This window comes from Ursus arctos, unplaced genomic scaffold (assembly GCF_023065955.2).
Source record: "Ursus arctos isolate Adak ecotype North America unplaced genomic scaffold, UrsArc2.0 scaffold_20, whole genome shotgun sequence".
NCBI lineage: Eukaryota > Metazoa > Chordata > Mammalia > Carnivora > Ursidae > Ursus > Ursus arctos.
The window spans coordinates 30,786,326-30,810,603 of NW_026622875.1; the positions used below are offsets into that span (position 1 = coordinate 30,786,326).

Genomic DNA, 24,278 nt, shown 5'->3' on the forward strand with positions numbered 1-24,278 from the left:
TGCGCATCAGCTTGTTTCTATTTTCTGACTTGGAGCAATTAAAAAGCTATGACATTAAGAAAAAAAACTAAATATATTCTTCCCTAGTTTAAATGATTAAATTGTTCGTTTTAACCCTGAAAAAGCACTCAGAAAGGTAAAGATTGCATACATGATTAAAGAAATTGTATTACTTTTAGGGAAATGAGAATCAATTTTCACTGAACAGCCAACAAAACACATTTGTTTAGGGCTTTTCAGTTGACATAACACTTCCGTGTACATAATTAAAATTAATCCTCACAACCCTGTGAGGTAAGCAGACTAGATCTTGTTAATTGCTTTTTATAACTGACAAGGCTGCGACTCACACAGGTGAAGCTCTTTGAACAAGAATTTCACACTATTCAATGTCAAAGCCAGGATTCCAATATCCATCTTGGCTCCCATTTCCTTAAAGCTACCTCGGTGACCTATTAGAGAGTATGTGAGAAGCTGCCCTGTTTATTGAATTACCTTTCACAATTTATCATTTTGTTTTGTTGCATCTTTCAACTCAATGGGGCACCCTGAAACCTTGATGGCCATTAATTCCTGAGCCTAGGATATCTGCCCCATAGCTCATTTGATGACATTCAAGAATGGTATTAATTAATAAGGACTTAATTTTACAACATCCTTGGTCATTGTCTACATCTCTTCACTTGTTCTTATTTAACCTTTGGACACTGGGGAAATCATGCTCCAAGCAGAAGCTATTCTAGAATCCCTTGGGTTTACTTTCTCAGAGTTTTGAAATTACTGCTAAAATGGAAGTGTGATCCTAAGAGTAAATAATTACAGACAGGCATTTTAGAGACATTATTCAATAGGTAATTGAGACATGTTCATTAACATGCTTTTTTGAAAAATCAACAAAATACGTATTAAACACATGTTGTAAGGATCTAAAAGCCACTGAACAGTATAGGAATACTGATTTTATCATTCCAAGTGGTAAATTTTTCTTTCTTCTCATCTTATATTTATATATTAACCAGAGTAGGGGCAAGGTAAAATTGAGAGATTTTTGTTTTTAATGTTAAAACTTCATAATGGTTTTAGGGGATGCCTGGGTGGCTCAGTCGGTTAACTGTCTGCATTCAGCTCAGGTCATGATCCCAGGGTCTTGGGATCGAGTCTTACATCGAGCTCCCTGCTCAGCGGGGAGCCTGCTTCTCCCTCTGCCTGCCACTCCCCCTGCTTGCACGCTCGCTCTCTCTCTCCCCCCTCTGGCAAATAAATAAAATATTAAAAAAAAAAAAAAAGACTTCATAATGGTTTTAGATAGTATGAAGGACATACAACGATTACACCTTTTTTATATTCCATTATTTAAGTCAACAATTACAATTCTCAGTTGCCACATCACTTCAATCAGTAAATAGCTACAAAAGAAAGAAATAAAAAGATAAAAACATATTTTAGATTACTCTTATGATGTGGGATAGAAGCAGGAAAATTTTCACATTTAGTCCAGAAGGCTGACCTATAGCCTCCAAAATTTCAATAAGGATCAAATACATACTGGTTGCTACATATTTAAAGGGTCTCATGACTGCCTGTACATCTCACTGTTAGTTAATACCGAGCTGAATGATAAGCACCAGAGAAATCTTGAGGAAGGTAGTTCTACGAGTAGAAATTCAAAGAAAACATTCATGATCTAATACTCCCTGCACCTCCCCCTTGAGCACTAGGCATATATCCACCAGCTTCATACAGCAAAAGTGCAATTCTTTCAGCCCATAGGTCCCGTCCCTGTGCTACTTAAATAAACTTACTAAGTTGTACCATAAAATGTCTCAAGAATTCTTTCTTGACCGTCTCGCTCAACGATCCTGCAACACTTATGGCAAGACACTGTTCAATGACTTCTTGCATTACTAAGGATTATATAATGCTACTAGGCATAGGGTAGCTATGGTTGAAAATGGCCAGTTAAGAATCTATGAAGCTTTAAATCATCATCACTGTCTCCCTGGCTTTGGCAGTGATTTTCCATCTTCCAAATGGCATACATGCTTGAGAGGGTGCAAACCCTGTCAGCTTTGATCTTTGAAAATATGCATCACCAAATGGTCTGCATTGGTTGCATCAGTGGTTCTCAAACTGTGGTCCCTACCACCCGGGAACTTTTTAGAAGTGTAAATTCTGTGGCACCACCTCAGACCTACTGAATTAGCAACTCTGGGAGTAGGGGCCTGCATCCTATTATTTAACTAGTCCTTCAGGTGATTCCAGTGCTAAAATTTGAGCACTGATTTACAGGAAACTTAAAACTTTCATCTAAAAATATTTTGATCATGCCAGTAGTCCTCAATTCTGAAAAACAGCGTGAGAGTATAAATCAGTATTTTAAGCTTTCTCCAGCATTTCCCAAAAATGAATTAAATTCTTAAAAGAATTGTCTTAAAGTTATAGGACTTTGACCTTCTTTGAGTAGATACCTGTTGGCCTAAAACGAGTTATTTTTAAGGGGGAAAGCACATTAAGATTATAAAGAGATCACATTTCTCCCCTCTTAAATTAACTGTGAGCATCTTATCAGTGTAGCCACAGTTTGGTATGGAGGTAAACAAAAATTAGAGGGGCAATATACAGGCACTGGAGCTATAGTTGTGTTCCCAGCTATAAGTCAGTCTTTGTTTTCTTATTTCAGGTCAGGACCTTTGGAACAATGTGTCTTTGACCAGGTGTATCAACCTTTAGCAGCCTAGTTACATGAAAGAACTGGGGGAAACCTTCGTAAGTAGAAAATGCCATTCTAGTGAAACAGTATATCTCTTAGAGAAATAGTTTCAGCCTTTAAAAACAAAGCATAAAAAAAAAAAAAAGCTGTATAACATTTCAGAGGCTATAAATTTTTTTCTAAAATACATTATACAGAAATTATATGTTGGGGATAGAGCAAAAGGATCATTTTTAAGACTAATGAAATAGGGTTTTACATTATTCAATTGGTGTAAACAATTTGATTACAAACTATGCACTGATAAGACCAAAATACTTCTGTGATATGCTTTGTTTATTTTGAGATGTACTTACAGGCCATAACCTAGTTTAGTGGTAAATATTATAATAGGGTTAATGGTATAGGACACAATTATAAGGACTGCTTAAAATTAAGGGCAGTTATTTGCAGAACAAAGGAAGAGTAAAATGAGTCAAGAGTTTCTAGTAAGAGGATAGGGGCACCTGGCTGGGGCAGTCCTCCGATAAGAGACCAACTCTTGATTTCAGCTCATGTCATGATCTCAGGATTGTGAAATTGAGCTCCATGTTGGGCTCCACACTGAGCGTGGAGTCTGCTTGAGATTCTGTCTCTCCCTCTGCCCCTTCCCCTGCTCACACACACTCTTTCTCAAATAAATAAACAAATCTTAAAAAAAAAAAGAGGAGGAGATACATGAGAAAACTGGGCATTTGAATACATCACCAAGGAGCAAAATACAGCAAAGGATCCAACATAAAGGTGATTTTATCCAGAGACAAGTTACAGTAACTGTGTTATAATTGCAGGTAACAGATGAGTTTGCAATAGCTTGATTACATCTTAATGAATTCTTAAAGACTTTCTTTAGTGCTGTAATCTTTCTATGGTGTAGTCTTTAACAGCAATAATGTGCTTTTTCTCTATGTGTGTTAACTGCCCTGCTTGGAAGGATAGTAAATGGTGTGTTTAATATTAATTACACCAGTGTAGGAGTTTTGAGGTCTGTTGTATTTGCAAATTATTCCATTACAAATAACAAGTCCTTTGCAAATATAAATGGGGGTATGGGCGAGGGACCTTTGATATTTAGCAGTATCAGAACATCTCCATCTTCATAGTGCTACTTACTATAAAGCAAAATACACTGAAAGAACATCCTCCATCGAAGAACATTCTCTAGCTCCTTCGATGGAGTTGGGAGCTCAAGCTGCTCAGAATAGGACCACATAAAACATTACTTTTAAAGCCACCCTATGGCATGGACTCTTGTGTATTATGTATGGTATAAATATCATTTTTTGTGTTATACCATTTCTCCAGAGCTGGATTTTCTTGGAAACCAAGGAAACTTAAGTTTCAGGGCCCTTCACTTACAGAGGCCCCTTTCAAGGCCCTTAAAGAGACTCTAGCAATGTTCTCGTGGTCTTATGATTTGGTAAAATTTGCAAAGGATATATTTACTGCAATTGATTTTAGAGTTACTCTTTTTGCTGACTTTTCCTCCTTCACACTTCTCCTATCAAGCAGCATTGGGGCACCCAGGGGCAAAATTTTGGATCTGACTTAAAAGAAGTTGAGATGGGGATACGTTTAGATTTCATTTGGATTTAGTGAGGTACACAAATGTGGCTTATAGTCCTGTCTATGTATGGTTAAGTTATTGCTGGCTGTCCTGGTAGAGAAAGGACATCCAAGAATATCTCTACACCCTACTATTCGAAATATTTATATAAATATGTCTACTGCTGCCCAGCACTTGAAGTATGGGAGTGGAGAAAGAGAGCCAGAAGCTAGTCTATGGAACTTTTCTATACTCAAATAAAAAACAAATATAAACTAACTATGTTAAAGGAGTATCTGGATTATTTTTTTATTATCTCTTTAGAGAATGTGAACTGGTGATTAAAGAATCTGAAGCCCAAAAATGTAGAAACAAAATGCCTTAGGATGCATTAGTTAATTAGTTAAAACACCTATTTTTCTGTTTTGTGATCTAAGATTTGTCACCCAAATTTGGGATTTGTTGTGATTTCTTATTCTATTCTAATAGTCAATTCGTCTCTAGTTTAACATTTACAATTTTGTATTCTTTTTCTTAGAAGAAGTTCCCCCAAATTGAATAACTTTCAAACCTCTGTTTAAAAAAAGGGACAGCAGGCCCAAAATGGAGTTATTTATGCTAAGTTTCATGTCACCAAACTGAGACTTAATACCCAATTTAATTACAGTTTTAGCATCTCCCAGGAATGGAATCTTAAATTTGTCATCTGGAATCACCTGGTCAGCACTAGTGAGGTAACCCGCCTGATAGACCCCTGCCATCCCCTGAAGGAAGATGACTTGCCACAACCAATCTGCTTTTTTACTAGTATACTTCCTTTTCCCTTCCCTTCTGCCTGTAAAAGTCTTTTGTTTTGTATATCATCTCAGATCTAGATTCCTCTCCATTCTAGCAGAGGGAGAAGGAAAGGGACAAGTAGCCTCCCTGCTTAGTATGGAGCACAACTCAGGACGTTCAACCGACTGAGCCACCCAGGCACCCCAGTGAGCTCTGCTGTCTTTGCATTGAGCTCCACATCTAATTGTCTTTCTATTCTAGGTCAACAGGTCAGTTTAGACAGACAACAAGCTCTAAAAGAATGCCAGTTCTTAGCTCTTGGTTTAGTCCACAATTCCCAGTCTAGGGCTTAGCTGGTCAGTTTGAGCTAGCAGAATGTTCTACCTAGAACCCAATTCTTTAGCCCTTGGTTTGTCCACAGTTCCTCATTTGATTGGAATCCCAGTCCACAGTTCCTGTCCGTTGGGGTATGCTGGTTCAGTCCATGTTGGGAATTGCTGGTGGGGCAGACAAGGCTTTTTATTGGCCAGTCCACAGTAACATCTCTTTGGTCACTTTGGTACATTAATGTGCTTGTTTGTGTTGTTTTGTGTAGGTAAACGCTATCGCGAAAGACAATCTCAGAAGCCAAAAGCCACAAAGTTGGTAGGCATGAGTTAAGCACTTAAAAGCTTTTCAAATGCTCACCACTTAATTCTAAGACTCCCATATCAGGGTAAGTTGGTCATGGAAGAGGTTAGACTGACACTAGTTCACCTGCCAACTTCAAGAAAATTTCTGTGCAGTAAAATATACTGTAAAACACCATGCGTTCCCCAACCTAGTATCACATCCCTCTTAGGTATTAATTTGGTTCCCAGAGACCCAAGGTGTAGCTAAAGAAATAGGTTCCAAGAAATAGGTTCCAGGAAATAAGTTCCAAAGATTTCAGTGTGCCACCTTCTAGCACACCTGCTTATTTTATGTCTAAGAACTACAGCCTCGGTAACTGTAGATGTCTACAAAAAAGGCAGTCTTACTGAAAACCACCTAGAATTACAATGGCTGTTATTGGGACTATACCAATTAGATGAGATTGTTCATTTAAGAGTGTACTTGAAAGCAAAGGGTCCTAAATCAGACAAACAGAATTGGAAACCTACTTTAATTGGCATGCAGAAGCCTCCAAAAGGCTTCAAAATTCCAAAGTAGCTTCATTGAAAGATTTGTTGCAAAAGGCTAATGTAAAATTAAAGATATAAGAGACACCCAAAAAAAAGACTGTAAGACTGACGTAACTCCTACTGCTCCCGTCTACCCTCCTTTATTTGAGTATGCTTTCTGGTAACCCTCTGTCTGGATTGTCTCTGCAGTCTGAAGAGATTACAAGACTATTAACAAAAGTCCATCAAGGCAGTGGTCTTACAGACACCCCCATATCTACCTTTGAAGGAGGACTCCCCATATGGGCTCTTCTAGGGTTGAGAGGACTCTGAAGGATTTTCTGATAAACTGCTACAGTTTACAGTTTCCCTTAAACAGCCAAGGGAAATGAAAAATTAATGGAAAACCTTACCAAATACTGGAACCTACAGATGGGATCTTGGAAAAAGTTGGCAGAAGCCAGCAAAGGATGAGAATTCTTATCAGAGTCAGCTCTCCCAAATCTCTGTCTATAATGCCTGGTGGAAGGAGGAAAATAAAATATCATGTTGTCCCTTCCTCTCTAAATCCAGGCTTGTTGTTTATTGATCTCTTCTCTCTCAGGGACGGCCATTACCTTCTTATTTGTCTTGTTCCGTGTCCTAAGAACTTCACTTGGTAACTGTCAGGTTGAGGACCCCAAAATAAAGCCAGAGAGGAATGTGGGTTGTACCCCATTTGTGGTTAGATACGGCTGGACAGAAATGTGGGTGAAATTCCATTTGTGGCTACGGTCCTACCAAATTGCTGCTGGCCCTCAGAGAAATTATCTAAGTCTTTCTTTCTGTGTATGTCTGGGAGTGGCTCTGGATCTTGGGAGGATGCCTCTTTCATCCAAGGGGTTGTAGAATACTGCCAGGAATATTTACTCTTTATCCCAGTTGAATACTGAGAAGATATCTGAAAGGATTTTTTTCAAAGTTTCTCTGTGGTCAGAAATTGGTCAAATTGGAAGCTGATGTTCAGAGCTTGATAGAACTTTTTATTTTTTTCTAAAAATTTTTATTTTTATTTACTTATTTGTAGGGGGGGTGGGTGGAGAGAGAGAGAGAGAGAGTGCGTGCACGAGAGCTTGAGCATGCGTAAGAGGACTCCTTGCTCAGCAGGGAGCCAGATGCCGGACTCGATCCCAGGACGCCGGGATCAGGACCTGAGCTGAAGGCAGACGCTTAACCAACTGAGCCACACCCAGGCATTCCTGATAGAACTTTTTAAATGCCTTTTCTAAATTAAATGTACCCAGAGGGAAATAAACTTTCTGAAGTCTTTGTGAAAGGATTTATTAAAACATTCCAAAACAAAGCTCTAAATCCAGAACATAAGAATCTTTTTGATTTCCATCTTAGTTGAAGATTGATCTCCCTGACATAAAGGGGCAAACTAAAGATAAAGTAGTTGGATGAATGGTTCAGCCCTTTGATATCATTTAGGCTACAACCCAGTTCTTTTTTTTTTTTTTTTTTTGCTTTCACCTGCATATGTTTATTTTTTTAATAATATTTTTATTATATTATGTTAGTCACCATACAGTACATCCCTAGTTTTTGATGTAAAGTTCCATGATACATTACTTGTGTATAACACCCAGTGCACCATGTAATACGTGCCCTCCTTAGTACTCATCACCAGCCTATCACATTCCCCCACCCCCCTCCCCTCTGAAGCCCTCAGTTTGTTTCCCAGAGTCCATAGTCTCTCATGATTCATTCCCCCTTCTGTTTACCCTCCCTTTCTTCTTCCCTTTCTTCTCCTACCGATCTTCCTACTTCTTATGTTCCATAAATGAGTGAAACCATATGATAATTGTCTTTCTCTGCTTGACTTATTTCGCTCAGCATTATCTCCTCCAGTCCCGTCCATGTTGCAGCAAATGTTGAGAAATCATTCTTTTTGATAGCTGAGTAATATTCCATTGTATATATGGACCACATCTTCTTAATCCAGTCATCTGTTGAAGGGCATCTCGTCTCCTTCCACGATTTAGCTATTGTGGACAATGCTGCTATGAACATTGGGGTGCATATGGCCCTTCTCTTCACTACATCTGTATCTTTGGGGTAAATACCCAGTAGTGCAATTGCTGGATCATAGGGTAGCTCAATTTTTAACTTCAAAACCACATTGAGATAGCACCTTACGCCAGTTAGAATGGCAAAAATTGACAAGGCAGGAAACAACAAATGTTGGAGAGGATGTGGAGAAAGGGGATCCCTCCTACATTGTTGGTGGGAATGCAGATTGGTACAGTCACTTTGGAAAACAGTGTGGAGGTCCCTTAAAAAGTTAAAAATTGAGCTACAACCCAGTTCTTTGAGGAATTAAAAGCAACTGTCCTTATCTTAGAAAATTTTGTAAAACCAGAAATACAGCTCTAGAAACAATTCAAAGGCTACCTATCCTTTTTTTTTACCAATACCTAAACCTCCCCTATTCATCTCAAAAGGCTTGTAATTATTGTAAAAATTCTGGCCTTTAGAAACAAAAGTTCTTTTTGGAGGAACTTAAATTCTTTCCCTGTGCTTTTAAGATGTAAATGTCCTACCTGGTCTCCTCCAGGAACTTTTATCTAGGCCATCTCTTAGACATGCCTACTTCAGGGAGGAAATTCTCATCAGCAGGAAAATAGGGGGAAAGGCTGTTTGGAACTTAGGTGAATTTTTTTATTCACCTAAGATAAGACAATTTATCTTGTCTTCTCCACAATATTAGTAAAAAAACAAAACAAAAATGTAGCTATCTGAGCAGATAAACTTAATTTATTCCACCTGCCAGCAATACAATTTGAATCCAACTTCATTTATAACTAATGAGTTTTGGGGGCACCTGGCTGGCTCAATTGGTAGAGCATGTGACTCTTGATCTCAGGGTTGTGAGTTAAAGCCCCACATTGAGTGTAGAGCTTACTTAAAAAGTAAACAATTAAAAAACAATTTTTAAAAAGTAAACGAAGTTAATCATTTAAAAAAATAGTGAGTTTTGTATTATTTGGCTAAAATTTTATAACCAAAAATATAAGTTCTCTGTTTATATCTATCTGTATGTTTATGTGTGTCAATATGTAAAATGCGTTGTAATATGTGGTATTTTCCTAAGTCTGGGTGGTATTGCCAAAATTAATTTGTAAAACATCCTATGTAATTGGCTTAAGGAAAATAAAGCACTTACATGATCTGGGATTAATCTTTAGTAATAAAAACTAGTTTAAATTTGTTAGTTTAATTGAAACAGGCATGTCTTTAGAATCATCAAATACAATACTTTTATTCTATCTAGGTTTATTAAATATCAAATAAGTTCATGTTATTTCTTACAAAATTTGTTAGCAAAAAAAAAAAAAGCATGAGATGATGGCTGATTTTGTCTAATGTCTCATGAAGTTTTCTTGGGTAGTCTAGACATAATTGCTGAGAACAACTGAATTAAATAGATGTAAATGGGATAAGAGTTTCTCGGTGAACTTTTCAGCAATAATTACATTTTATGCTATGTCTATCTAGAAAACAGTTTCCAAAATCTTTCTGGTTACTAGAAACTTTAAAAGTTTTGCTAAGCTAAGTAAAATGATGAGTTAGTTTAAATTCATTGAATATCTAGACAATTTCCAAATAAGATAAAATAGTGAAATATTATTTACTGAACATAGTTTTACCTACTTTCAGTTTCTTATTACAAAGGAACTAAAGATATTTGGGCTTGTTGTAGACATATCTTGTGCCACACTGGAAAATTTACTATGAGGAAGCATATGTTTCTAGACATTATGAAATGTATTCATAAATTTGCCAATATATAGAATCCTGGTGTAACAGACTATTCACAATTTTTGCTTCTTTATTTTCACCAGAAATTCAAATATTAAGGAGTAAAAATTATAATTTATGTAATTGAAGCTACTAGAAATAATGAGGGAAATAATTCTGTGGGAGGAAACTAGGATGTGTGTTTTTTGCTAAGAGAAATTATGAGGTATAGAGATGTGTTTTTGTTAAGGGAAAAATAAATAAATAAATATGTCCTGGTTGTTTCAGAATAGAAAAGAGAGAGAGTTTTACCTTGTGTAGTCAAATTGGCTAAAATTGAATGGACTTATACGTTTTTTCTTAAAATAAGTTGTGTTTTTTAAAAAAGATTTTATTTACTGATTTATTTGTCAGAGAGTGAGAGAGAGAGCACAAGCAGGGGGAGAGGCAGGCAGAGGGAAAAGCAGGCTTCTTGCCTGATGCAAGAAGGACCCTGGGATCATGACCAGAGCCAAAGGCAGACACTTAACCGACTGAGCCACCCAGGTGTCCCTTAAAATAAATTTTGATATCAATAATGTACTTCTGCTTAAATAAAACTAAAACTTAATATTCTTTCACCTGCTAAAATGATAAGATTTTCCTGGACTATTGGTCTGCTGTTGATATAAGAGATTGTGAAAGGTTTTTCTTTACTTTTTAAGTAATCTACCTGGAAAACAAAGAGTCTGTGTTTTATCCAAATAGGTTCCTGTGTTTCTTGTTGTCTTTACCAGGTCTTGGATTACTTAAGAAAAGTGAGTCTTCTCTATTAAAAGAGCTAAGGTTTTGTTTTGTTTACAACAATTTAACTTTCTGTACTTGCCTGCAAAGTCTGTAATTAGCAGTATGATTAAGTGGATAACTAAGTATTGTTTCACAGTGACCTCTGATTTTATTCAATCAAGTGTTTTTAAACCTTTTGGTATTTTTGACAAACTTCCCCAAAATCAAATTCTAAATGAAGTCTTTTGAGCTGGAAGTAACTTTGGGATTTTATGAAAGGTCCTTAGAAATTTGCAAACAACTTTTTCTCTCTCCTTGTAGAAAGAGAGATGTTTAACTAATTAGGTTTATTTGATTTGTTAAATTACATGGGAAGCATTATCAAATGAGAAGTGATGCCAAATCTTCTTAGCTATATTTTTACATATGTTTCTAGAAATGATATGAAATTCCTAGAAATCTGATATGTCCTGGTACAATGTTATCAGTCATAATTCTAGTTGTTATATTAAAATGTTGTATGTCACAGAAATAACCAAATTTCTTTGTCAATTGCATTATAATGATATGGCATAAGGTCTTTAACCATGGCCATTTTAAAGTCTTTTGCCATTTACAATTACTGTTTTACTCTGAGGCTTTTGCAATAGTGCTTCATCTTCAAGGAAATTCATGGAAAGGACTTTGACAATCACAGGTTTTTAATAACTTTAAGATCATAAAAGTGAACTGGGTTAGAATTTGCAGAACTAATGGAAAAACTGGATTCAAGCAGAATAACTATTAACTACACAGAACTGAATGAACATAATTTTTTGTGACTTTTTCTCTGTAACAATCCTGGTTCCTTAATTCCCCCCGCCCCCCCAGATTTAAAGAAACCTTTTCTCTTAAGTGATCTATGACTTACAACAGTCTGGTAAGGTATAACTTTGTAAACAAAGATAGAACATTTACTTTTCTTTCCTACCTAATCCCTCCAGAATTCAGAAACTCTTGAGTACTCGTTTCATGGCAATACAGTTAGTTATTTACATAAGTTCAGTAAGAATTGTTCTCCTTATAACAGGACAGCATTGGAAACACTGGTTATATTGCCAAGGTTTTGACTGGAGTGTCATATTTGAGAGAGACATGCATGGACTCAGATATGACCGGTAGCTTTAATGACCTAAGGTTGATTTTATGGAGCCAATAAAGCCACTTGGAAAAATTGACCTGTACCTTGCTTACAGGGTTTCTGGCAGCTTTACTAGATGAGTAGGGAAAGTCACTTCCTAGCAGGCCCAGGAACCTGGGGATATTTTGGGGACCTTGAGAGGAATTCACCCAAACTATAGATATTGGCAGTAAAATCTGATGGGGAGTCCATGGTTTGGCTTCTTGGCCTCAAGAGGTTTTAAGAGTTTAATCAGAGATTCCTTATGTAAAATTCCAACAGAACAGGCTTAAAAAGAGCTTGTATGATCAATTGCTATTCCTTCTGCATTTATGTAAATAATCAGGCCAAGTTTAATGCAAACAAATTAGCCTTACTATGACCATTTTTGTAAAAAATTGGGGTGATTGCTGGGGCATCTGGGTGGCTCAGTTGGTTGAGCATCCAACTCTTGATTTTGGCGCAGTCATGATCTTAGGGTTGTGGTATCAAGCCCTGCATTGGACTCTGTGCTCAGTGGGAATTCTGCTTGAGATTCTCCCTCTTCCATTGCTCCTCTCTCCCATGCTCTCTCTCTCTCTCTCAAATGAATAAATAAATCTTTTTTTTTTTAACGGGGGTGGGGCTCCTGGGTGGCTCAGTTGGTGGGGCCTCTGCCTTTGGCTCAGGTCATGATCCCAGGATCAAACTCCTATCGGGCTCCTTGCTCAGTGGGGAGCCTGCTTCTCTCTCTCCCTCTGCTGCTCCCCCTGCTTATGCATGCTCTTTCTCTCTCTCTCTCTCTGTCAAATAAATAAATAATCTTTTTTTTTAAGTGGGGGTAATGGCAGAGAGAAAAATTATGTTTGCACCTCTGTAGGTATTAGATTCTAATCCTGTTAATTGTCTTTAATGTTTTGTTATATACCTACAAACTAGACTGGATCCTGAATTCTTTTAGTTTTCTCAAATATCAAGCTATGACTCTCCAAACTGACTTTTTCAATTTTCTGCCATTTTTCTGAATTGGAATTACTAAGAACAAAGACTCTCCTTGAATCTCCTTGGAAGGGACTATACCAGGTCTTCCTTACTACCCTTAAATCAGTCAAACTTCAGGGACTTGAACTTCGGGACCACATTTCCCAATTAAAAAAGGGTCCCTTCAGACTGTAGGAATGGCACACTAGCTGGAGACTTCAAAATAAAAATGTCCAGGAAGAGAAGTAGCTGACATCAAGGTAGCCTGCTTCCTTACAAGACTTGGAATCAAGAGGATCAAAAACATTTCTTTCGGGCGCCTGGGTGGCACAGCGGTTGATCGTCTGCCTTTGGCTCAGGGCGTGATCCCGGCATTACGGGATCGAGTCCCACATCAGGCTCTTCGGCTATGAGCCTGCTTCTTCCTCTCCCACTCCCCCTGCTTGTGTTCCCTCTCTCACTGGCTGTCTCTCTCTGTCGAATAAATAAATAAAATCTTTAAAAAAAAAAAAAACATTTCTTTCCATTCCGCCTTCCCTCTCTGGCCATCCTTTTCCTAATTCTTACACCACAAAGGTCTTTGTGACTCTTTTGTCCACCTTTTGCTCTGGCCTGGAAAGATAATGCCATTGGTCACATATCTCAGGCCATCGCAAAGTGGGCAATCCAAACTACAAATGACTATTGAATTTGTTATGATGTTGGTGACCCTGGAGTTCTGCCCATCACAAACTTCTCCCTAATTTCCAATGCCTCAGTTTCTCTGGAACAAACTCAGGCCCCTCTCTATCATGTCAGACTCCCTAGCCCTCAGAGTCCATTTCCCTGTCTCTGGTTAACAATCCCAAACCTGGGAACCTTGCATCTAGGCTCTGTACAAAGAAAAGGGTAACCAGAATAAAATTGCCTGTGTGGCCTAAGACCCTTAAATTTTACTAGCCTCCATGGCTGTCACTTTTCCAGTCATGAGCCACAGACTCAAATGGAAATTATCAGGAAGCATTCATGATTCAAAATCAGCTTCCTTTGGTAGATCACTGTTTCCCCGGCTGGGAATAAGTGCAAACGAGGCTATGATCAGGAACCTCGCCTTAACTCTTGGAGATACTGCAGAATCTGTTGCTAAAGCAATAGCTGCCCAACAAAAATCCTTAGACTCTCTGACCAAGGATGTTCTTGATAATAGACTAGCCTTCGATTATCTCTTAGCTGAGCAAGGAGGTGGTGGCAAACACCACCTGGTGCACTCAGATTAACACTTCTGGGGAAGTTGAACTCAGCTACATAAGATCACTTAATAAACCACTTGGCTTAAGAAAGTGACTCCTTCAATGGGGTCTTTCTTCAACTTATGTGATTTTGATTGGTTTGAGTCTTGGGGTGAGCATGACTCCAAAGTACATTGCAGACGTTGAAAATTCTCCCGCTTATAGTAATCATGGTAGCCTCCCTGGTGTGCTGTATTCTCTCAAAAGCCTTTAATGCTTGATCCCAGCCACTAGCCAACAAGCAAATTATCTCCCTAAGACTTGAACATCAGGAAAGGAACAAAGAGAATTACCAACTTAAAAAATGTGATCCTGAAGTCATGCCCTGTGAATACCACAGAGATTCAGCAGAAAGACACCAAGAGCTGTAAATACCACACAGAAGATAAGCAAAAATTGCAAGAACTTCAGAAAAGTAGCTAGGAGTGGCACCAATGCCTTGAATTTGGATCACATCTCTCAGGTTGAAAGTCTTGTCAAAAGGGGGGATTGTTAAGAAAGGGACAACAGTACCCAAATGGAATCACTTATGCTAAGCCCATGTCACCAAACTGAGACTTAATACCCAACTCAATTACAGTTCAGCATCTCCCAGGAATGGAATCTTAAATCAGTCAACCTGGAATCACCTGGTCAGCACTAGTGAGGTAATTTGCCTGATGGAGCCCTGCCATTCCCTAAAGGAAGATGACCTTGCCACAACTGATCCAGTTTTTACTAGCATAAGTTCCTATCCCTCTTCCTTCTGCCTGTAAAAGTCTTTCATTTCGTACAGCTCCGCAGAGCTTTTATCGGCTAGACGGGATGCTGCCCAATTCATGAATCAATGAATAAAGCCAATAAAGTCCTTAAAATTTACTCAGTTGAATTTTGTTTTTTAATACCTCTCAAAAATGTGGATCTCTACCTAAGAGGATTTAAGGTGTCTTCCCTGTAGAGTGGTTACATGGTTTTATTTATTTTTTATAATAATTTTTTTATTATATTATGTTAGTCACCATACAGTACATCCCCGGTTTTTGATGTGAAGTTCCATACATGGTTTTATTTTTAAAGCCTATATCCTCAATAAATGAAATAAAATCTAATACCAAGGAAAGAAGGAAGAAAGGGAAGAGTGAGGGGATGAAGGGGAGAAAAGGACCCTATCAGTGGGAAATATCTCACTATGAGGTAGTGAATCAGGATTTGGAGTCAGACAAACCAGCAAACCTGGAGCTAAAATCTTACTGCCATCACTGATGAGTATGTTCCAAGGCATCTCACTTCTTTAAACCTCAGTTCTCTCATCCCTAAAGTTAGGGGATAATACCACGAATTTTGTCAAGTTACTATGAAGATTAAATGACTATGTAAAGAAACTTGCCAAGTTGCTGGCATATATCAGGCATTTAATAAAATCATAAAATTCCTTATTCCTGAATACATAATCCAAGTTGTATGTCTTCGAATAGCCTTGCTAATTTGCTGCCTTTAGGATGAGCAGGAAAGAACTAATTCCAGCATTTTTTTCTGCTCTCTTCACAGCAGATTATGAACAGTACAACATACGTGGGAAGTTCATTTCTTTTTCTGTTAAAGCATGGAACTATCGTATGAGGTGAGAAAATACGTCATCTTCCATTCTGAACAACCGTTAGCAAATAAAATGTTGCAGACAAACTGAGATGTAGAATAGGATAGCAAGTTTAGGAATGTGCATAAAAAGCTGCATTGTAGTCCACAAAAAAGTGTGGACTTACATTTGAGTTAATGTGCTTATTTCTAAGACAAAGGTTTTGGTGTTTATCCATTTACTGACTCCTGTGTTTCAAAAGCATCTGTATGGTAGATTAGGAAAGTTTAGGAGCATATAATAGGATTAGAAATAGTTCAAAGGTCAACTCAGGGTCCAGGTATCTCCCAGACATGTCTAACACTTTATAAAAATGATAGATGACCTATGATAATATGGACAAGAAGGATGGAACACGTTCAGAAGGAACCATAATAAGCATGAACTTGTCAGAATTAAATGCAGGAAAAGGGAATGGAAGACAAAAGGGGCTTGATATTAAGGAAAAGGAAAACAAAACAAACGAGTATTAAAATGCAATAAAATAACCTGAAATTTCTCAGTGCCCCTGTTCATCAATGACTACAAAGTATACTTAGTTATTTATCCTTATGCTGGAGGGGGTTTTAAAACTTATGAAACTATGGGTACAAGTATTCAGTGGTCACTCAGGCTCAGAAAATCTGGTCACTGGTGCATAAGCTTACAGAGGTGTTTTTCTAGATGTAGTTATAATTCCTTTCCTTGATAGAGGTTTACATGCTACTTGAATCTACAAAGAGATTTGATTCTGTTTTCTTTGGCCTTAGATGCCACAGAAACATGCTCGGATTGTGGATTAGCCAAATAAAACAAACAAATTCTAACTAATATACCCGTACCCTCTCTTTGTTCCTTAGGTGTACGAATTGTCCACCTTTCTATTGCTCACTGCACTAGAATCTTGGGGCTGGAAGGGGTCTGATAAGTCATTTAATCTTCTTTTTCATGATGGAGAAACAAACCATCACTACAACATCCCCCAAGGAGATAACCTGCCCTCTGCAAAAGGTGGCCCATTCCTCCACCTCTCATTTTTGCAAAGTTCATCCTTATGATTGTATCACAATCTTTCCCTGATTTTTTTCCCCATTAGTTATGGTTATTTCTTCTGGAACATCTCAAATGCGCCTCCATTTTTTCTCTACAAATTAGCCCTATAGGTCTTGTGAAACACATAAGAAACAAACAAATACATACAACAAAACATCCATGTCTAAAATTTCTTCCTCTCAAAAGCTAACATCCAGGATTCTTTCAAGCACTTCTGTCTCAGGAAAGTATTTATCATCCTCTTAATCCCTTCCCCACTATTGACCATGCCCCCCATCCCATGAACCAATTCCACAAACTTATATTCACAGTGCCTTCCATCTAATAGGCAGTTGCTAGTCATCCAGAACGTACCGGCAATCAAACAGCCCCACGGGACCAAGGTGGGAAAGTCAGGAAAGGCTGTCCAAAGGGACTTAAGATTGAATTAAGATCTGAAGGAAGAGTAACTAAGGGAGGATAGTGAGGGGACAGTTGGAACAAAAGCCCTGGGTGGGGAATGACAGGGGAACAGGGAGAAGTAGATCTGGGGTGCAGAGAGCAAAGGGAGGCAAGATAAGCATGCAGCTGGAGAGATGACCAGGGTCAGACCACATAAGGCCCTCCATGCTGGGCAACTTTGTCTTTCTCCTACAAGCAAGTAGAAAGAAGCCAGTGAAAGAATGTAAGCATGGGGCTGGGGAATTTCCTGTCAGGTTTGTGTCTCCAGAAGACCTCTCTGATTGTAGTGAAAAGAACTGCTTAGACAGGACAGCAGTGGACAGAGGAAGACCAAAAAGAAGGCTGTTACAGTATTTCGGGCAAGAGGTGATGATGGCCACTGGGCTAAGATGGTGAGAGAGTAGACGACAGATTGATTGGAAGGATGTTTAGGGATGTAATCGAAAGGACTTGGTAATAAATTAGATATTGACTAGGGGAGCAAAAAATGCCAAAGATGACTCCTAGGGCTCTGCCTGAATAATAGATGGATGGTGATGGTGTCATTTTCTCAGACAGAGAAGACAAGTTTGGGAGAGGGGAAGAACAGGAGAGTGGGTGCTGATGACTAGAAAGCCATTCATCTTCATGCAAGCTATCCATTACAATTCTCAGGCATCTTGAAGGTTATGGAGTGCTGCAGACTGAATGTTTGTGTCCCCCCGCACCCCATTGTATGTTGAATTCCTCTCCCCCACCCCTGCCACAGTGTGATGGTATTAGGAGGGGGCCTTTGGGATGTGATTAGGTCATGAGGCTGGAACCCTCATGCATGGGATTTGTGCCCTTAAAAATGAGACCCTGAAGAGTTAGTTCCTTCTTCTCCTTCTGCCACATCCGAGGATACAACTGAGAAGTTGGCAGTCTGCAACCAGGAAGTGGGCTTTCACCAAACATCGAACTGGCCAGCCCCTCAGTCTCAGACTTTCAGCCTCCAGAACAGTGAGAAAAAAATTCCCGTGGTTTATAAGTCACCCAGCCTGATAGTTTGCTATAGCAATCTGAATGGCTGAAGACATGGAGAAGACCACTGGAGGCTTTTTTGGGTAAATAAATAACTCCTTTTTTTCTTTGTAATTTCTCCCTTCAGATAGAGGTGACTGTTATAATTACCATGATAAAACAATTCAACTTTTAATGTCACATTTAATAGTCAGAAATATTAAGGTTCAGCTTCATATTATTGTAGCAATTTAACTGCCAGTGTTACCTGTATATAATCACACGAATTCCCACACAGGAGTATGGTCGAATCTCTGGCCTCCCCTACATTCTACCACATAATCTTTTCCTCTTGGTTCTGGAGGAGACTTTTTCCTACCCAAGCGCAAGGACATGGGCCAAATATCTTTAATTTACCCCTGCAATGTCATTTGAACTATCAATAGTATTTCATGACTTTTTAAAAGAGGCTCTAAGAAATGGATAACTTTGGTATACACTCAAGATAAAACCAACTCCCTTTAAGGGGCTAAAGCCTCTTAACATTTCGTAAACCAAGCTGTAGTGAAAATTATACCATTTCATCTAGAACCTGCATCAGCCACTCAAAACCCTTACGTAACATTGCAAACCTCAACATGTATTTTTGGGGGGTGTAAAGGGAGTCCTTAATTTTTATATTGTTATTCAGAGCAGGTGTAAGAGCCAAAATGAAGGCAAAGTTTCTAATGTTCAAATTAAATCCAAATATGTATTTAACAACCCAACTTTGAGGTTGGAATTCATTAAGTAACCCAGCAAGAAATAAAATTCCAGTGACCCTGTTTGAACTAGAAACCTTGTCTTAAGCCATTGAAAAGAAACTTTAGAACAACCTCCAATAATATTTTGGTTCTAATCTTTAATTAAAATATAGCTACTGTACATGCCCCCTGGTCCTCAAAGACCACTCTCCCCATTTTAAGCAGATTCATCAGAGCAGGTCTTGAGCCAGATACACCTGCTGTGACTGCAGTATGTAGTTTCTGGTTCATTTTATAAACATTGGGGTACAGCTCTTTCTACTCATTGAGACTATGAGCATCACAGAGGGGCCGCCTAGTTCATTTTAACATTTTTATCCCTTATAAATATGTTCCACATGCAATATATATGAGAAAAATTGCTTAATAATTGAAGGAATTAAGGAATTCCATTAGACAAGATGACCAAGCAGAGCTCTATTAAGCTCTGCATTCAGTCCCATCCAGTTCAACATTTTTTGTCCATATTTATATAATGACATCAATAATAACATGAATACATTTTCAGATAATAGGAATATAGAAAGATAGTAAAAAAAATTAGGTGGATTGATTTTGTTGGAAGATGATATTATACCAGTTCAAGAGTCAAATTCCAGTATGTGTGTGTGTGTATGTGTGTATGTGCACACACACATACACACACACATATATATAGTACATATATAGATATATAGTACATGTCACTGGCCCCAAAGGCCACTCTTCTTATTTTAAGCAGAGTCACTGTTAAATAAGCAAGACATGTCAGGTCAGCTCATAGATGATATTTCTTATTCAGAAAGAAGTCTTTCTTTTCAATAGAGCAAAGCACCATCAGCACAGATCATCCCCAATTCTATGAATTAACCATCCTGTATTTTCTGACTCCTCATCTGTGGAGCACATAAAAGAAGAGATTCAAGTCCATGAGCCTACGGCAGGGCAGGATAAAGTGAGGGACAAGAGCTCAAACCAGTAGACTCTTCTCTGTCTTAGTCTTTCATCAGGGAGGTTTATTTGTTACTGACAAGGTGACCTTCGGGCATTACCTGCCCTCTGAACTCAGCCTGTAGAATCCTTTTCTCTTTGTTTGGTAGTCATAGTGCCCCTTTCCACATCTCTGCTGAGACTCACAATACACAATGGAAAGAGCACTGAACTTGGAGTCAAACAGGCAAAATCTAACCCCAGCACTGATCCAAATGAGCTGTGTGACCTTGAACAAACCTCTTAACCTCTAGTTCCATATCCATAAAACAAATTGCACCATTTTCCCTAGATCTCACCAGCCTCCGTTTACTAAAAATAACTCCATTTTCACCATGTCTTGCCCTCCCCTGCATCACAGCATCTCGGCCCCTGACCTCCCCAACTTCCACATTCGCTCATTCAGTTCTGTAAATGTATCTCACCTACTATGTGCCTTATTTATGTTTGGCACTGGGACTAAAATAGCAAGCAAGAACGTTCAATCATGTTCCCTGCACTGAGGTGAACAGATTTTCACTTAAAGAACAACGCAGCAGGGTTGGTAGGTGAAGATGGAGGATTCGGTCACTATTTTATAAGTACAATTGACTAGTCTTGTTATGAGATTGCAAAAGGGAGGTGAGGGAGAGAGGGGGAGGTACCAAGGCAACTCCCATGTTTCTGGTTTGAGCTTTTGTGCTCCTTGATGGACCTGGGGAGTAGCAGGTTTGAGGACAGGGCTTGTGAGTTCTCTCCTTCAGTCTGCAACATGCACAATACATTCAGATGGAGATGTCAAATAGGCCACTGTATATACAAAGCAGAAGTGCACTGGGGATGAATACTGGGGAGTTGACAGCAAATAAGTGGTGTTCAAAGCCATGGAAATGGAGGAGTTCACCAATGGAGAGAGAGAAGACTGTCCCATATAAGCTCACAAACTGTCTTCTCTTATCATTTGGTGCTGACACCCATGAATAATATCTAAACCAGGGGTGCTAACCCCTGAGAGCAGCATTCCCTGGGGCACCTGGGTGGCTCAGTTGCTAAGGGTCTGCCTTCGGCTCAGGTCATGATCTCAGGGTCTTGGAATCAAGCCCCCTGTCGGGCTCCCTGCTCAGCAGAGAGTCTGCTGCTCCCTCTCCCTCTGCCTCTCCCACCCTGCTGGTGTGTGCTCTCTCTCTCTTTCAAATAAATGAATAAAATCTTAAAAAAAAAAAAAAAGCAGCACTCTCTGGGGGTTCCTAGGGCCCTCGATTCTCTGTAGACCTCATTGGGCTGAAGCCAAGGCTGCCCTGAAGTAGAGCAAATTCTCCCCTCCTCACTCAGTGTCCCACTTGGTCACCTGAGTCACAGAGCAGGCTGCTGCGGCTCCAGTACTCAGGAGAATATTGCCTGCAAGTCTCACTTTTCCCACAAACTCAGACATCTACGTCTGAGCCAGATGCCGGCTATTCGCATCAGACCCAAAGAAAAGAACTGCAGCCATATGCCCTCATGAATGTGTCAGCGCACCTGCCCAAACTCAGCTGAGAGCTCACTGAGGCTCAGGTTGTGTCCCCCCGACCACCACCACCACAACTGTTACACCACCATTTGAATAATGCTGTTCAGAAATGTTTCATTGCCTAATTTCCCTAACTTCCACACCTGCATCTAATTAATGACCTTAATCTTCTACTTAATTAGGGAGTTGGCTTTGTGAAATGCCCACCACAGTAGGTCTAGGAATGCAAAGGATGAGATCTTTGTTCTCAAAATGATAAATAACCTGTCCACCCACTGATTGGCATATCACAGTAGGAATAATAATGAAAACTCCCAAACAAACCAGCCCTTAGGTCAAACCTTCACATTGGTATGACACCAAGCGCAAGGGGGAAGAATCCTGAGAAGCTTTAAACAAGAAAACATTTGTGGACCAGGCAAGTGTAACAATGGCCCTGACTGAGATATACAGGGGCCCTCCAGGCCCCGTCGAGGCGGGTAGAGCCAAGCAAGGAGGTGTGCTCCATAGACAATCTGCCTGTGTTAGGAGTTGCTGCTACACCGGTCTGTACCAGGCTCCAAGGTGGGTCTGAGGGAACAAAGAACAAGATACCACCCTGTGTCACGTGTGTCTGGTGCACATATACACATGTAAGCAAATGGCTTACTACATATAATATAATAAGGGGCCATGTTAAACACAGACAGAATATCTTGGAAAAGGAAGAGCTATGGTTCACTCTTCTAGCAAAGCTAGAGAAAGGTTTTTTACAGAGCCCATTTAACCTGAGTCTTGAGGGATGTATAGGTGATCTCCAGGTGGGCCAGTTGTAAGTAAAGGACAGAATTCTAGGTTATAGGGAAGAGTGTCTTTGAAGGCACAGAGGTGAAGAAGCAGATATTGTGCCTGGGATAGTATTTTCCAAGTGGGTGAACACAACATGGGTGGGACGCAATGGTGCTAGATGGGCTCAGAGAAGATTTTAGGTAGCATGTAGACACTCCATTAGATAACAACGAATTCCTTGGAATTGAGAAAGTGGGCTATCTTTTAATTCCCTTCCGTCTCTGCCCAGGAGAAATGTCTCAGTTGGCTATTAGGATGCTAATCTCCTTCTTAACAGAGTAGGTTTCAGGCTCGGAGGATTCCCAGGTAACAGTGTCTAGCTAGAATTTAATATTTTGTTTTAATTATATTTATGTTTCTCTTCCATTTACAGTAAATGACAGTGGTTTTCCATTTGTAGTAGTTATATAAAATTTTCTTTCTAAACAAACTCAAGTTTAAGAAGTAAGTGATTTGCTTGGCAACCGCTTTGCAATGTGGTTGGAGAATCTGTCTGGGGATCAGCGTCATGGCCGTATGCTTGGTCATCCCCAGCATAGCCACTGTGCACATCCACAGGTTCACTAACAGGGGTGAGGAAAAAAGCGTTGCCCATTATTTGTATCGGTGGAATTTGATGGAAAGAGATAGGCGTGTTTCTGGAGTTAATTGTTACTCTGTATCAAAGGGTTTGGAGAATATCTGACTAAGGAAGCATTTTTCTGGATTGGTGAAACATATCTCGGTTATGCTCACCTACCCCTTCTAGAAGGTTATGCGGTGTATTAATGTCGTGCATAATAAAAACAGCAAAAAGTAAAAAAAAAAAGCGAGTGATTTATATAGAAAAATATTAAGAAGTTAATCACACCATAAACTTATGGTTAGAGTTATGACAGTGGCATATGAACATCTGAAGTGTTAGAAATACTTTCTAGGCGAGATATTAGCAGTTTGCTATGTTGCTGTCACTGTGTTAGAATAGATCATTCGGAGATCAAGCATGGTAAAATGGGTCAAGCTTTTTTTTTTTCTCTCTTTTAAGTAAACTCTACTACCAACTTGGGGTCAGAACTCATGATCCCGAGATCAAGACTTGCATACTCTACCGACTGAGCCAGCCAGGCTCCCCAAAATGGGTCAAGTTCAAAGCCAGGCACACAAGAATTCCAATCTTCCTTCAGTACTTTCTAGGTGGGTGGCCTTGGGCAAGGGCTCCTGAGGTCTTTGTCTTACTTCCGTCACCTTTATACTGAGAGTCCATATTACAGGACTGTAATCATTAGACACACAGATATGCTGGTCCTAAAATTATAGATATTATTAACCTTCTTTATAACTTTCCAACAAGCTTTCCAAGGTTAGTCATGATTGACTCTGACCTAATTTCTCTAATTCTGTGAGACAGTCTGTCTGCAGAGCTGTTAATTGGTTTCAGAAAAGAATTGAATGTGTTATTATTCTTTATTTTTCCATTAATTTGTATAGAAAGTTAAAAAACCAGCACAATGTTCATGATTGCCAGGTCATCCCAAATGGTTGTAAACTGGGAAGGGGACCACCCACCCAGTCCAAGTCAGAGGATCCATGTTGTAGCCTAATGTTCTTCTGAATGCATTTTGTAACATTTTTAAAACAAACAAACAAAATAAATAAACTGCATAAGCACTGTAGACACAGCTCTGAAAACTTACAACACTGAGGAAAGGGGGAGAAAAATTACTTAATCCACATTCCACAGTTCCAGCCCATCCTTTCAGCCACTCCCCGCTCCCCACGGCTCACACCCCTCCACCCCCTCTAAGGAGGCCTGAAGAAGCCTGTGATGTGGACTTGATGAGTGTGGTAGACCACAACTCAGAGGACCACCACCCAGGTCTCTGGCTTTCCACTTCAAAAGCATGCACAGGCTGAGAGGGGGGAAACCAAAAGATTTCTCTGGTAAGCAGGACACCTGGCCTAAGTAAGAAATAAACTGGACCAGCCCAATCCCCT

General features: G+C 39.3%; 2 protein-coding genes across 8 annotated transcripts in view; one reads left to right on the plus strand and one right to left on the minus strand.

Moving 5' to 3' along the window:
* The window catches only part of ATP2C1 (ATPase secretory pathway Ca2+ transporting 1), a 160,714-nt gene that overhangs the window by 134,724 nt on the left and 1,712 nt on the right, over positions 1-24,278 (minus strand). The window lies entirely within an intron of this gene.
* PIK3R4 (phosphoinositide-3-kinase regulatory subunit 4) overlaps positions 1-24,278 on the plus strand; it is a 201,527-nt gene that overhangs the window by 7,093 nt on the left and 170,156 nt on the right. For 3 of the 5 annotated variants that reach the window (XM_057315960.1, XM_048216222.2, XM_057315961.1), the window contains exon 2: positions 15,674-15,746. The gene's annotated coding sequence lies outside the window, so the exon portion shown is untranslated. Of the gene's footprint in view, positions 1-2,680; positions 2,767-15,673; positions 15,747-24,278 lie in introns of all 5 variants that reach the window. The other 2 variants (XM_057315962.1, XM_057315963.1) reach the window with 2 other exon arrangements.